Source organism: Piliocolobus tephrosceles, chromosome 1 (genome assembly GCF_002776525.5).
Source record: "Piliocolobus tephrosceles isolate RC106 chromosome 1, ASM277652v3, whole genome shotgun sequence".
In the NCBI taxonomy this organism is placed as follows: Eukaryota; Metazoa; Chordata; class Mammalia; order Primates; family Cercopithecidae; genus Piliocolobus; species Piliocolobus tephrosceles.
In genome coordinates this window covers 125,207,228-125,222,779 of record NC_045434.1, presented here as the reverse complement: position 1 = coordinate 125,222,779, position 15,552 = coordinate 125,207,228, and the positions used below count along the sequence as shown (strand labels likewise).

The window sequence follows — 15,552 nt, the reverse complement described above, 5'->3', positions numbered from 1 at the left end:
ATCCAAAGATGGGCTGCCTGGCACAAAATTCAATCCGAATTTGAATTCTACTTAATATCACCAATAGAATTTTTCAGTGGCCTTGTTCTGCATTCAGTGATAAAAGCAGCACACAATTATTTTCGATTGGACCAATGAGATTGTGCTGAGAAGTCTCTGAAGACTGTCTGCTGAGTGCCAGTTGTTAATGAATCCCATTTGTCTTTCTTGATTAAGTCTGCTATTACCCCCGTTTAGTCCTGTCACCAGCCCTTTAGCAAGAATTTTCATATCACTGTTTAGATGAGAAATTAGCCTATAAGAGCAGCACTCATCAATCAGGAGACAGTTTATTTAATACAGTTTACAGTTTATGAGTTCAAAAACTGTAGCCTCATACATTAGAAATGGATCACTGTCCTAGACAGACAATCAGGGGGTTCAGTTCACTTGACAGGCATGGAGAAATGACTTTGAATGTGAGATATGCACTTAGAGAAGGGCTGCAGTATCACACGCCTGCAGCAGAGTATCAGGAGGCTTTCACTTCTGATTAGGAAATCCCCTTTGGTTTAAGCAAGTGCTTCATTTTAATACTTTACCATGCCTCCCTACAACACTGTGACCAGAAAATTCAAAATGAAATTTTAGAATAGAATCACTTCTTTGTGATACCAAATCTTTTTTCTGGATTGCTATATCATTAAAACAGTTCATGAAGAATATTTATCTTCTTCTTGAAATCATAAAGAGCAAGATGTTCATGAAAATCTTCCTTTTGCAAAGAGTAGTGAGTGGCATTTCCATTCAGTCACCAAAAGTAAAAAAATTGCAGGAAAAAGGCCCTGGAGCTTTGGCGTTAGCTGTATAGCTACGTGACCATACCAAATGGATGATTTTGGCCCCCAAGAGAATTTTAGGAAGCCCGAATTGGCAGAATTTGTTGGTTATTTGATTGTATCAAAGATTGTGGCTATTTTAAGCATTCTATTTCACATGATAAAGTATTGAACAAGCTAGACTTCTGGAACTGCTTTCCATAATATTATTTCATTTGGGGCTATCATTTTAAATTAATTTTACCTATGACTCACATTATTTTCCAAATCAATACTTTACCAACACAGTGTCATTCGTATATATGGTTAAGTTCGGAGAGGCAATAATTAGCAGACATTGACTAGTCGCCCTCACCTCTGTCCCCCACTTGCCCTTAAATCATAAATATTTTTTCTCAACTTTTTAATTTCAGAGGGTACATGTACATGTTTGCTACATGGATCAATTGCATGTCCCTGACGTTTGTAATACAAATGATCCTGTCATCCAGGTAGTGAGCATAGTACCTGATAGGTGGTTTTTCGATCCTTGTTCCTCTCTCTGCCTTCCCCTCTAGTAGGCTCCAGCGTTGTTTCCATCTTTACGTCCATGTGTATTCACTGTTGATCTCCTACTTGTAAGGGAGAACATGCAGTCTTTGGTTTTCTATTCCTACATTAAATTTTAAATCTGAGGCTGGGCGCTGTAATCCCAGCACTTTGGGAGGCCGAGGTGGGCGGATCACGAGGTTAGGAGTTCAAGACCAGCCTGGCCAACATGGTGAAACCCTGTCTCTAGTAAAGATACAAAAAATTAACTGAGCCTGGTGGTGGGCGCCTGTAATCCCAGCTACTCAGGAGGCTGAGGCAGGAGAATGGCATGAACCCGGGAGGTGGAGGTTGTGGTGAGCCAAGATCGTGCCATTGCCCCCCAGCCCGGGCAACAGGGTGAGACTCTGTCTCAAAAAAAAAAAAAAAAAAAAGTATAATTTTCTTTTCAGAACGGTATCTTTTATTTCTAGACTGAGGTACATTATGCCGAAGTGTTGCATTTCTGTTGTTGGTTAAGAATTATTTCAGTCTTAACAACTACAGAAAGAACTGTTGGCTTTGCAAAATGCCCCACCTCCTGGGATGACTTTAAATGAAAAGAGTGTTCAGAATTCAGTTACACAGTCATGTTTACTGGTGAAAATATTTCTGTTCATCCTCATGATTATAGCAATGTTCATACCTGTTTATCCATTCTAACAGAAGACTGGTTCACAGCGCTCTTAGTCCAACTGGTTTGTCTCAGCATTATTAGCATGCTTTTCAGCTGCAAAGAAAAGACACGACCACCAGATAATTCTTTTTATGTGCGAACACGTAACAAGAATCCAAAGGAAACAAAATGGTGGCATAATGATGATACCTGTTGATGTCACTGTTATGATCCTCCTAGCAGAAGATAATCCCATTGAGAAAATGAGCATTTTGATCATTCAGTCTTAGACTGGAAGTGACCCACAGGCTATGAAGACTACTTCCTTTTGCTGCATTTTCACTAGTGTGCATTCTGGGCACATGTTGATCGCTGGTTCAGTACAGGCAACTGACATGCTTTTATTAGTCATACGGTATTAATGCAGGTGTCAGGAAACGTCAAATATAATTCGATTTTTTATTTTTATTTTTTAATGGAAAAAATAAAAATAAAATAAAATGGAAAAAGCTTTCGGAAAAGCTCCAGGTCCTCACATATTGTGCAATAACAATGACTTCCTTGGCGATTTTGGTATGTTCCTTGCCGGAAACAGACATTGTAACAGGAAAAATTTTCATTAACTCCTGCCACTCAATGATTAATGCATAATAGGGCTATGAAATGAACTTATCAGTTACAGTGGGAATATAAATAAAGTGAGGGATCCAACATTACTTTAAAAGTCACCCCAACTGTTTATATTAGAATTCTATGCACTGTGATCCTAAGGTTAACAGCATGAATTAACATGCATCTTTAAAGGACTGTAATGAGAAATCACTGCGTATTTATTTAATACTTTATATCTGCTGTCAAATTGTTTTGACATGGAAGATTTTCAAGTAACGTTGGCAGAGAGGTACAGTATGTTATCCTTATGGTGAAAATAAATTCATTTGTTGTATATAATTCCTCAATCTCTGAAGTAAAGGTACAAGTAATATAGGGTAAGAATGGCTTAATCGAGGTTTTATTTTGGAAGAAAAATGGCAGTGATTATTAAATTGCTGCATTCCATAATTTGTGCTTGTTATTTGTACATTAAAGATTTTTTCCAAGTAGGTAACACTTTGTTAACTTCCTGCTAGCCATCAGCATGAGCCCTACTGCCTAAACACTATTTCATTTATTTATATTTGGAAAACCCATAAACATTTGTGTGTGCAATCTTGTTTCTTTTGTTATGTCAAGTTCGAATGTTAAAATACTTTTATTGAAAAACTTTTGTTAAGTTTTGTCTTGTAAATTTTCTTTACTTGTTAAGTATCATCTTGTCCTTTAATCCTGTACCCAAAAATAGGAAATACATTTTTGACAGAAGCTTAATGTTTTAACAAAAGAGTGTGGACATTTTAATTTTAAAATTTAGGCAAAAATCGCAATCAAATAGTATGTTTGCTTATTTGTCTCACGCAGCCATATAGGTTTTCCTGGAGGGTTTTGTTTTGTTGTTGTTGAAAACACTCTGCTTATAACTAGATGAAATTTACTGTAGAAAAAAAATTGTTGAAAGGTCCACGTGAGTTAATGATACTACAACTAAGTTCTTTTTAAAAAGTGATTAATGTATTTTTAAATTACCTTTTCATATGCAAAATCTGTTTCTACTATAATGTTATTTTTATTCATGCTTTATTGTTGCACTCTTTTTGAAATATCCTGCAGTGAATTTATGAATCAGTTTGGGCTTAAAACTAAAAACCAGTTGGCTGAAACGTTTGAAATATGTACCCCAGTAAAACCATTCAATCAATAATTGGTAAATAATATTTTTAAATGGTTTTTAATCTGTATAGATGACATTTTGTAGCTTTGTACATGTTGTTAATTAAGGGCATATAATTTTACACTCTAAAAGTATAATTGCTGAACTCAGGGGTGGATAGACTCAAAAATATGTCTGCTATAGAAATAACTAGAAAAAATTAAAGCCGTGGCCAACCACCAAATTATGGACACTATCTATATACTGCTAGTTAACAATTGCCACTTTTAAAAAATTATAAACATTTTTGTTCTATCTTGACTAGATATACTTCAGTTCTCACAGTGATCTCTGTCAGTTTTATTAGCTGGCCTGTTCAACCAAGACAGAAAGTCTTTGAATTACTCATAGTTTAAAAATGCTTTTAACATGAAAAATTGCAGCTGCAAATTATGTATTTTCATATTTTATATAACTGCTCTACACTACTGTTTGACCTGATCTTTTTCTGGGAGTTAGGGAGGAATCTCTCTCCATATTACTGGTCCTCTTGCTAAAATGCCTTTATACAGAAATGACTGGTGACATTTATTCACCAAAGTAATTAATATACTGGGTCAAAGATTAACAATGCTATATTGTAGAGTAATTGAGTTTTTTATAACAATATTTTAACATACCTCTCTCTCTCCATACAAATACCATAAAGTAAACTAAATGAAACAAAGGAAAGTAGAGGAAAATGAAATAATTTTGGTACATCTTATGGTTTAAAGAGAAGAAAATAAGATGACATATCCTAAAATATAGGAGCACAAACATTCAAAATTCATAATCAGATTAACAACACTCTCTTGAATCTGGGAATCATTAAAAACTCTTTGCACTTAGATTAATTTATATGTAAGTTACATTATTAAAAGTCATAGGGCATTTATCTGAGTCACTGCTCTATAGAGGGCAATGAATGAATGGCTTGTAATAATAAAAATAATATTTAGGCTGGGCATGGTAGCTCACAACTATAATCCCAGCACTTTGGGAGGCTGAGGTAGGTGGATCACTTGAGGTCAGGAGTTCAAGACCAGCCTGACCAACATGGAGAAACCCCATCTCTACTAAAAATACAAAATTACCCAGGCGTGGAGGTGCATGCCTGTGTCCCCAGCTACTCAGGAGGCTGAGGCAGGAGAATTGCTTGAACCCAGGAGGCAGAGGTTGAAGTGAGCTGAGATTGCGCCGTTGCACTCCAGCCTGGGCAACAAGAGCAAAACTCCATCCCCCTCCCCGCAAAAAAAAAAAAAAAAAAAAAAAAATTCTCTATGATGTATAATATATTGTTGAAAGACAACCAGAATATCAAGAAAATGTATATAGGAATATGCTACTTGCCTCCTCTTTCCCTCATGGGGCACTATTTGCTTTGTAGACCTACTGAATTAGACTTTCATACTTAGAAGATAATGTACACTCTTCTTTTTTATTTATTTGTTTTTAGGTTATTCTCCTGGTTTGCCAAATTCTGTTAAGATGGTGATACATTCACTTCCTTATTTATGTATGCTTAGATCATGAAAATGGTGTCCTTCCAATTTTTTTTTTTTTTTTTTTTTTTTTTGTCAAGTAGGGATAATGCCATTGGTTTTAAAGAGAAAGATTGTTTTCAGTTTTTAAGATAGTTAAAAAAATACATTTTATGGTTGTTCTCTTAAGGAATTAATATTCACTTCTGAAGGACTTACTTGTAATATGTAATATGTAATTTATGATTTTAGCCAGCAGAGAAATAAAGCATTTTTAACCCCCAGAATAAAGTGCTGGAAATAACTTTTATATAGTCAAGAGTTCACCTGGAGATAGATCTTAATCCTTGTTGTTTAGACTAGGAATATCAATATTTGGTATAAAGTAACTAGAATAGTTTATTACTTTTTCCCTTATGAAATTTTAAATATATGTAAATATATATATCATTAGATTCCTGTGGTGGATAATAATTTCTTCAGATTCTAAAACAGGTATCTAGTGACTGCTTAATTATTTCCAAATCGCATCAAAGATGAATTGGTAAATAATGGATATGAGTAGTGATATGAAGATGGTTATGTAACTACATACTACTTGTTTCTGGTAATCAAGTCTTATTTTTTAAAAGCCTACTGTTTTTAAGCCGGGCGCGGTGGCTCAAGCCTGTAATCCCAGCACTTTGGGAGGCTGAGACGGGCGGATCACGAGGTCAGGAGATCGAGACCATCCTGGCTAACACAGCGAAACCCCGTCTCTATTAAAAATACAAAAAACTAGCCAGGCGAGGTGGCGGGCGCCTGTAGTCCCAGCTACTCCGGAGGCTGAGCCAGGAGAATGGCGTGAACCCGGGAGGCGGAGCTTGCAGTGACCTGAGATCCCGCCACTGCACTCCAGCCTGGGTGACAGAGCGAGACTCCGTCTCAAAAAAAAAAAAAAAAAAAAAAAAAGCCTACTGTTTTTGAGAATTGAGATATTTAAAACTCGTTATAACTTGTCCCTAAAAATAGAAGAAAAGAAGAGGTACTGTGTATTCAAAAAGTTGTTTAAATAAAGAATTCAGTGTCACAAAAAAGGAATTAATTTCGGTCTTTATTTAAATTGCTTTAGTTGTTTCACATAAAGAATATATGCTTATTGTAAAGAGGAAATCAAATGACATAGAAGTATGTGAAGTAAAAAGCCCAGTCTGTGTCAACTCTTCTTACCCACTCACCAAGTGTAAGCACTTTTAAGGTTTCAATCACTTCTATGCATGTCTAAACACTATTTATAATGCGTAGCAAAAAATGAGATGATACAACATATGTTGTCCCATAACTTGCTTTATTTGTACAACACATATCATAAACAATCTTTCATTTCAATATATTCATATAAATCATGTTCTTCTTATTGGCTGCTAAATGGATGTACATACTTTACTAAGTTACTTCTCTATTGAAATGCATTTGGGTGGTCTCCAACATTTTTGGCTAAAGCAAAAACTGCTTTGGTCATTTTTGAACTTTTTCCCTTTATCATTTGTGTGCAGTTAAGATTTATGGAATAATAGGCTATGTATTTGTAAACTTTAAGTATTACTGAGAAATTTCTCCCCAAGATAAAATAGAACTTAACACCTTATACAATTCGGCTTTTTCCAAGCTGATGTTTGCAATACTTTGGAAAATGAAAAGAAGCAAATCAAAGAGTATATTCAGTTTTGAACCTACCTATCTGTTACTATCAGGATAAGTTAAGCTATGTTGCATAATAAATTATGCTAATAATTACATAATAAATTATTTATATGCTATGTTGCATATAAATAAATTAACCTGGAAAAACCTGATCTAACATAATGATTAATTTTTTACTTATACTCTATGTATGTTTCAGGTTAGCAATGGTCTTCATTCTACATAGTCCCTTGGGAACTCAAGATGATAGAGCCTCATCTTTCAGTTGCATATTCTAGAACACATGGTTTCCTCAGTCACTATGGCAGGAGAAGAGTGACTAGAGAATTGTGCATGGACGTATTTGGTTCTATACTATCACTACAAAATAGGCTCACATTTTCTTTAGTTAAAAAATTGTAACTCTGAAGCCTTCTGGCCGGGGGCACTACTCCCATGCCAGCAGTGGATCATTAGTATTTCTGATACTAATGCTGAAACTCTGCACTGTGCAAAAATGGAAACTGAATTGGCCATCTTCTTTGGCTGGTCCTATTCTTGTCTCTTGCTACCACCATTACTGACCTCAGTCAATTTACCTGGGCCTCTAGTCATTTCTCTAGAAATGAGATAATATACACACCCTCTCTCAAAATCACATTCAGAAAGGTTTTTTGTAGCAACCTAGTTATTGTCATTCTTTAGAAATAAAGCACTTTCAGTTCAATTCACAGGGTGACTTGGCTAGTAGAGGGTTCTAGCCACATTCCCTTCCAGAGTTCTATGATCTACAGGTAAGCCTACAAACCACCCCATCCATTATGGTGAATTCTCTGTTAGGGCTATTACCCCCTTTCTGCCTCTAACATTAATTAGTCTGGGAGACAACCTCAAAGGAAAAATTAGAGGCAACATACCTGTCCTTTTCCCTGAATACTAATAGATGTAAGTGAAAGAGCATGGCCTCCCTCCATCCTACATCCTCCAAAGACCAAGCGGTTAAATGTATTGTTGTTAATATAAAAAAAAACCCTTCTTATTTTTTTCTCTCATTAACACTGGTTTCTGCACCTATCCAGAAGCCGACCACTGTTACTATGAATGGAAATCTTTAGACAGCATTTCATAAGCATCTTCATTGTATGCAAAGAAATAGAGACAGAATACTATAATATTTCAGGTCAAGAAATATGAAATTTTAAAAATTAAATAAATATAAAAAATAGGAAATTGATAAAAATCTTGATTGATTAGTTTTAAATAACCCTAAGAATTATTTTTTATTTTTAATATCTCTTCAATTTTATGTTTAAAAATTGTACACCTGGCTGATCTCAAATTTTATTGTTCCTCATATATCCTGTTACAATATATTGGGTGACTTGTTTTTAAAAAAGCTTTCCTAAATTGTCTGATACATTCCAAAGTCAGAAGTGAGCATAAAATTCATAACCAGATTTGGTCAAATAATTTATGCTTGTGTAGAGACTTAATGCTATTTAAACAAAAGGAAAAAAATGGAAACTCTTTAAAGAGCAAACAGTAGGTTAAAATAAGTGTGGCTTTTCTCCCAGTAAGAAATTTCTGAAAATTCCTGTTGTTGGCCAGGTTGTGCTGCAGATGTTCAGACTTGCAACAGAGATTTGTTAAGACGGATGCCAAAAATTTGGTGTGAAAGAAAAAGTGAGATTTACACTCAAACAGCCCAAGGATTCCTCATCATCCAGGATTCTGTGTGGTTGTATTATTTCATTACTCACGTCTCCTGAAAATTTATTCAAAAACAATTCTTAGAAGATATTAGATGTCTCATTCAGTGCTTGGCATTAACTTACTAAAAAAATATATACACCAAAAATTGTGAGTGCTGCCTTCAAGAAGCTCACACTTATTTAGAAACAACCACAGTGAACTAGTTTAAAAAACAAAAATAAAAAAGTAAAAGGAATAGGTCTCCCAAGAATAAGCCCTGACCTTTTCAATACTACTTCCATGGCAGATGTCCCTTCCAGCTGTGAATGTTGGTATTGATCATTATGAGAACATGACACTGAATATAGGTCAGTGGCAGGATTTGTTGCCACATCAGGAGATAAATGACTTGCTGGACAGAGTCTGATCGAGGTAGAATGGATTGTGAAAACTCTCATGCTGGGCTGCACATAAGGTTTTGAAACTAGAAAGCAGATAAAACAAGGCAGGCAGAGAGACAGGGCAAATAGCAGGGATTACAGAGGGCACATAGCAGGTGAGGCGAGCACACAATACAGTTTTCTGACAGCAGCTGAATTTCCAGTGGGGCCCGGGGACCCACTGATCTTTCTCACTGATTTATTCATTAGGTGGAAAAAATGTGGGTTAAGCTCTAAGACTTCAAATTAGTTCAGATACTAGATGTGGAATATTCAGATTATAGATTCTTAACCAAACTACAAAATCTAGTCATTGAGTCAGTGTGGTTTCACCAGTCTTTTCCTTCTTTCCCCGTAGGAACTTCCAATTGCTTCCTGAAGCCAAAACTAACAAGGTCTGCCCGTGAACTATTAACGCTAAAACAGCCCAACATAGGGACAAGCACAGTAGATGGAAAGTCAGAAATCTTGGGTGCTAATTTGTGTTCTGTTTGTAATTAGCAGTATAATGTAACCAATATCACTTAACATCTTTGGGTCTCAGTTTTCTCATCTTTAAAATGAGAGACTCTGAGATTATCCCAGTTCTAATATTTCTGCTAGTTTCTGTGGTTCTATTTTACCTATTTCACCTGTCAGCAAATAAAAAGCAAATTTTACTTGCTGGTACTGATACGTTTTTACTACTTACATTTCGTGAATATTTGATAGTGAATGGATTGGAAAAATGACTGTTGCAGAAGATTTGTTATTGGAGTTATTGGAATATCATTACTAAATCTAGAGCTCTTACCAAAGCAAACTGACAATTACTTCTAAGTCTTCCTTTTGGAGTCACTTACAAATGAACACATTCTTGTTTAATAGAAAACAAGGACATTTTAATTGCCTGAGCTAGATGCTTCTATTTGTTTTATGTCTGCAGTCAGAACCAGACCCTTGTGGATAATGTTAAAAGATGGATATCCTTTTCCCTGAGCTTTCTTCTTTTTTGTGTAAATTATAACAATTGCTTCGGGGATTGGGCATTTGGACAAGCCATAAAATAATCAACATTTTAATGCTGTTTTGTGGCAACCCAGGACTCTTTGAATTAGTGGCTAGATTAACCATTCACAGGTATAAGCGTTCCATTCCTACCTGGCTTTAATAGTCCTGGTCATTGGGGGAATAAATTCTCTTGGTTAGTTTGAAGGCTTATCAAAATAATTTCCTGAATGTGAATAAGTGACTCCAGCACTGATAACTAGGTTTTCCTTAAGTCTAATGCTATTTCTGCACTCCTCAAAATAACAGTAGAAAAGTGAATCATTTATCATCCTTTACTATAAAAGAACTATTCCAAACAGAAATCATTTAGCTGCATTTGCCAAATTGTGTGTGAGTGTTTATGTATATTTCTAACCAGTCTTAAGTCTGTTTTTACCATAAAAGTTTCCAGGCAGGTGTTAAAAACCATATTTCAATAAAACTACCTTCAGAAACTATCTGCAAACACATGCTATAGCTCATTTAAACAACAAATATCTTGGGTTTGGTTTTGGTCACTGTTTTGGAGTTTCAAATCAAGTCTCCAATAAGGGAGGCCCCAGCTCAACGTTAAGTTGATTCATTTCTTTCCATCTCTCTTTTGTCTTAATTATTTTAAATCTATTCTGCCACTTCAACATTTCAAACTCAACTGTTTCATAACTGTGAAATATTGTCACAATATATTATGCTAATGGGCCTAATTAATTCCCAGGGAAACTTTCCTGTGGACTGTGATATGTATATGATAAAATCACCAGTTCTCAATGAAACTTGATGTTTCCAACTTGATGTTTATAACTGCTGCTGTATAATTTGTTTTCCTATGTCAGAAAGCTAGTGAGCATATTTTATCCTATGTCAGAAAGCTAGTGAGCATATTTTAATGGCCCCAATGCATCTTTGTTCTTCATCAGACTGCTGTTTACTGCAGTGTATGACCTGCTTACCATCCAGACAAATATAAGACACTCAGTAATTAATTATTATGGCTGTGAGTCTGTCTGGAGAAGAAATGACTATTAAGGGTAAGAAAATCCTAGTCAAGTACCCTGCCCACTCTGATTTCCCACCTTGAGGGACTCAAAATGCAGAAATTTTTGGAAAAATATAGCAAAGTGAAGAAGCCCCTGATAATTCAATTTGAAATTCTTTATAATAAATACTTCTTATTCCCAGAAGTATAATCCAAACTGTGATTCTCAGCATTGCCAATTCCTACTGCACTCCAGGAAAGATATCAGATGACTAAGTCTGCAGGGCTAATGATACTTTGAAAAACAAATGCTCTAGTTGGATCTGAGAAGCTGTAGAAAATGGGTAGCATAAATTCTCTCAAGAATATAATGAGCTCTAAGTCTTCCAAAGACTGCAGCCCAATGTGGCCAAAACCTTACTGGACTGAGTTCTGGGAGACGGTTCGAATCTTGGCTCTGGTATTCAAGGAATATAGAGTATTTAATCTTTTTAGCTTTACCTTTCTAAGCTTGACAAACAGTATCTACCTCCAAAGGCTGTTAATGAGCTAACAAGGAAAAGCTTAACAACTTACAATATAAAGTAGGCACTTGATGTGTGTTTTTTCCATCTTCTCCAAAAGCCTTTTCAGCTCCTCCACTTCAAAGGGTCTGTCCTTTCTTTGGGCTTAGCAGAATTTCTTTTCTGCACATTGCATTTTAGCACACAATCAGGCACTGCCTGATAGCGACAGCCCTTTATTTTAGGTGACTGTCTATTTTCTTCCTGAAAACAAGCTAATTTCTTTGAATTCAAGTGCCCCATATTATCCTTTTCGGGCCTGCCCACCCCCCATCCCCACAACAATATCTGGTACAGCTTGCTGATAAATACTAGTGGAACTCAACTAAAAATATTCGTCATCTTTTTCTCCTCCTCTTGATAGTTTTTAACTATTAATTAATGCCTGCAATTATGGCCCACATTAAGTTTGAAAATATAGGGTATACCCTTGTATAATCATAAATTATAGACAATTGAGTATCACTAAATTAAAACAGCAGCTATATATTTGCAAACAATTTCATAAATAGCATAGGGCACTATTAATGACCTATGGAGCAGCCAACAGCAGTGGCACAATTACTGCCTTCTCAATAGACTTTCTTTTTTTATCTTTATTTTTTTTTATTTCAATAGGTTTTTGGGGAACACATGGTGTTTAGTTACATGAATAAGTTGTTTAGTGGTGACTTCCAAGTTTTTGGTGCACCCATCACCCCCAAGCAGTGAACACTGTACCCAATGTGTAGTCTATTATCCCTCACTTACTGCCCACCCTTTCCCCCAAGTCCCCAAAGTCCAATGAATCACTCTTATGCCTTTGTGTCCTCATAGTTTAGCTCCCACATATGAGTGAGAATATACAGTGTTTAGTTTTCCATTCCTGAGTTACCTCACTTACAATAATACTCTCCAATTCCATCCAGATTGCTGCAAATGCCATTAATTCATTCCTTTGAATGGCTAAGTAGTATATATATATATATCTCACATTTTCTTTATCTGCTCAGTGATTGATGGGCATTTGGGCTGGTTCCATATTTTTGCACTTGCAATTTGTGCTGCTATAAACATGCATGCACAAGTATCTTTTTCGTATGACTTCTTTTCCTCTTGGTAGATACCCAGTAGTGGGATTGCTGGATCAGACAGTAGATCTACTTTTAGTTCTTTAAGGAATTGCCACACTGTTTTCCATAATGGTTGTACTAGTTTACATTCCCACCAACAGGGTAAAAGTGCTCCCTTTTCAGTGCATCCACACCAACATGTATTATTTGTTGTTTCTTTGATTATGGCCATTCTTGCACGAGTAAAGTGGTATTGCATTGTGGTTTTGAATTGTATTTCTCTGATGTTCAGCATTTTTCCTTATGCTTGTTTGCCATTTCTTTATCTTATTTTGAGAATTGTCTATTCATGTTCTTAGCCCACTTTTTCATGGGATTGTTTGTTTTTACTTGCTGATTTGTTTGAGTTCTTTGTAGATTCTGGGTATTAGTTCTTTGTCAGACGTATAGATTGTGAAGATTTTCTTTCACTCTGTGAGTTGTCTGTTAACTTTGCTAATTATTTCTTTTGCTGTGCAGAAGCTCTTTAGTTTAATTAAGTCCCATCTATTTACCTTGGTTTTTGTTGCATTTGCTTTTGGGTTCTTGGTCATGAAGTCTTTGTCTAAGTCAATGTCTAAAAGTGTTTTTTCTATGTTATCTTCTAGAATCTTTATGGTTTCAGGTCTTAGATTTAAGCCTTTGATACATCTTGAGTTGATTTTTGTATAAGGTGAGAGATGAGAACCCAGTTTCGTTCCTCCACATGTGGCTTGCCAATTATCCCAGCACCATTGGTTGAATAGGGTGTCCTTTCCCCACTTTATGTTTTTGTTTGCTTTGTCAAAGATCAGTTGGCTGTAAATATTTGGCTTTATTTCAGGATTCTGTATTCTGTTACATTGGTCTATGTGCATATTTTTATATCAGTTACATGCTATTATGGTGACTACAACTTTATAGTATAGTTTGAAGTCAGGTACTGTGATGCCTCCAGATTTGTTCCTTTTGCTTAGTCTTGCTTTGGCTACTAGGGCTCTCTTTTGGTTCCATATGAATTTTAGGATTGTTATTTATAGCTTTGTGACAAATAATGGTGGTATTTTTATGGGAATTGCATTGAATTTGTAGATTGCTTTTGGCAGTATGGCCATTTTCACAATATTGATTCTATCCACCCATGAGCACAAGATGTTTTTCCATTTGTTTGTGTCATCTATGATTTTCTTCAGCAGTGTTTTATAGTTTTCTTTATAGAGGTCTTTCACATCCTTGGTTAGGTATATTCTTGAGTATTTTATTTTTTTTGCAGCTATTGTGAAAGGGGTCGAGTTCTTGATTTGACTCTCAGCATGGTTGCTGTTGGTGTATAGCAGAGCTACTGATCTGTGTACATTAATATTGCATTCTGAAACTTCACTGAATTCATTTACCAGTTCCAGGAGCTTTTTGGATGAGTCTTTAGGGTTTTCTAGGTATACAATCATATCATCAGCAAACAGTGACAGTTTGATTTCCTCTTTATGGATTTGGATGCCCTTTATTTCTTTCTCTTGTCTGATTGCTCTGGCTAGGACTTCCAGCACTATGTTGAATAGAAGTGGTGAAATTGGGCATCCTTGTCTTGTTCCAGTTCTTGGAGGGGATGCTTTCTACTTTTCCCCATTCAGTATAATGTTGGCTGTGAGTTTGTCATAGATGGCATTTATTACCTTAAGATATGTCCCTTCTATGCTTATTTTGCTGAGGATTTTAATCATAAAGGGATGGTGGATTTTGACAAACGGTTTTTCTGTGTCTATTGAGATGATCATGTGATGTTTAAAAAATTTTTTTGTTTATGTTGTCTATCACATTTATTGACTTGCATATGTTTAACTGTCCCTGCGTCCCTGGTATGAAACCCACTTGATCATCTTTTTGATATGTTGTTGGATTCAGCTTGCTAGTATTTTGTTGGGGATTTTTGCATGAATGTTCATCACGGATATTGGTCTATAGTGTTCTTTTTTGTTTTGTCCTTCCCTGGTTTTGGTATTAGGGTGATACTGACTTCGCAGAATGACTTAGGGAGGATTCCTTCTTTCTCTATCCTTTGGAATAGTGTCAGTAGGATTGGTACCAATTCTTTGAACGTCTGATAGAATTTAGCTGTGAATCTGTCTGGTCCTGGACTTCTTTTTGTTGGTAAGTTTTTATTACCCTTTCAATCTCACTGCTTGTTATTGGTCTGTTCAGAGATTCCGATATCTTCCTGGTTTATTCTAGGAGGGTTGTGTATCTTCTGGAATATATCCATCTCCTCTAGGTTTTCTATTTTATGTGCATAAATGTATTCATAGTAGCCTTGGATAATCTTTTGTATTTATGTGACACCAGTTGTACTATCTCCCATTTTGTTTCTAATTTGGATCATCTCTCTTCTTGGCTAATCTCGCTAATGATCTATCAATTTTATCTGTCTGTTCAAAGAATCAGCTTTTTGTTTCATTTAGCTTTTGTATTGTTTTGTTTCAATTTCATTTAGTTCTGCTCTGATCTTTATTATTTCTTTTCTTCTCTTAGGTTTGGGTTTGGATCGTTCTTGTTTCTCCAGTTTTGTGAGGTATAACTACAGATTGTCTATTTGTGCTCTTTCAGACTTTTTCATGTAGACATTTAATCCTACGAGCTTTCCTCTTAGCACCACTTTTGCTGTATCCCAGAGGATTTGATAGGTTGTGTCATTATTATTGTTCAGTTTGAAGAATCTTTTTTTTTTTCCATCTTAACTTCATTGTTGATGCAATTATCATTCAGGAGCAGGTTATTTAATTTCCATGTGTTTGCCTGGTTTTGAGGGTTCCTTTTGGAGTTGATTTCCAATTTTATTCCACTGTGATCTGAGA

The 15,552-nt window shown here is 35.6% G+C and overlaps 1 pseudogene; it reads left to right on the top strand.

Annotated features, from left to right (window-relative positions):
- The first annotated feature begins 1,883 nt into the window (after positions 1 to 1,883).
- LOC113225201 lies at positions 1,884 to 2,218 on the top strand (annotated as a pseudogene).
- The last annotated feature ends 13,334 nt before the right edge of the window (positions 2,219 to 15,552 follow it).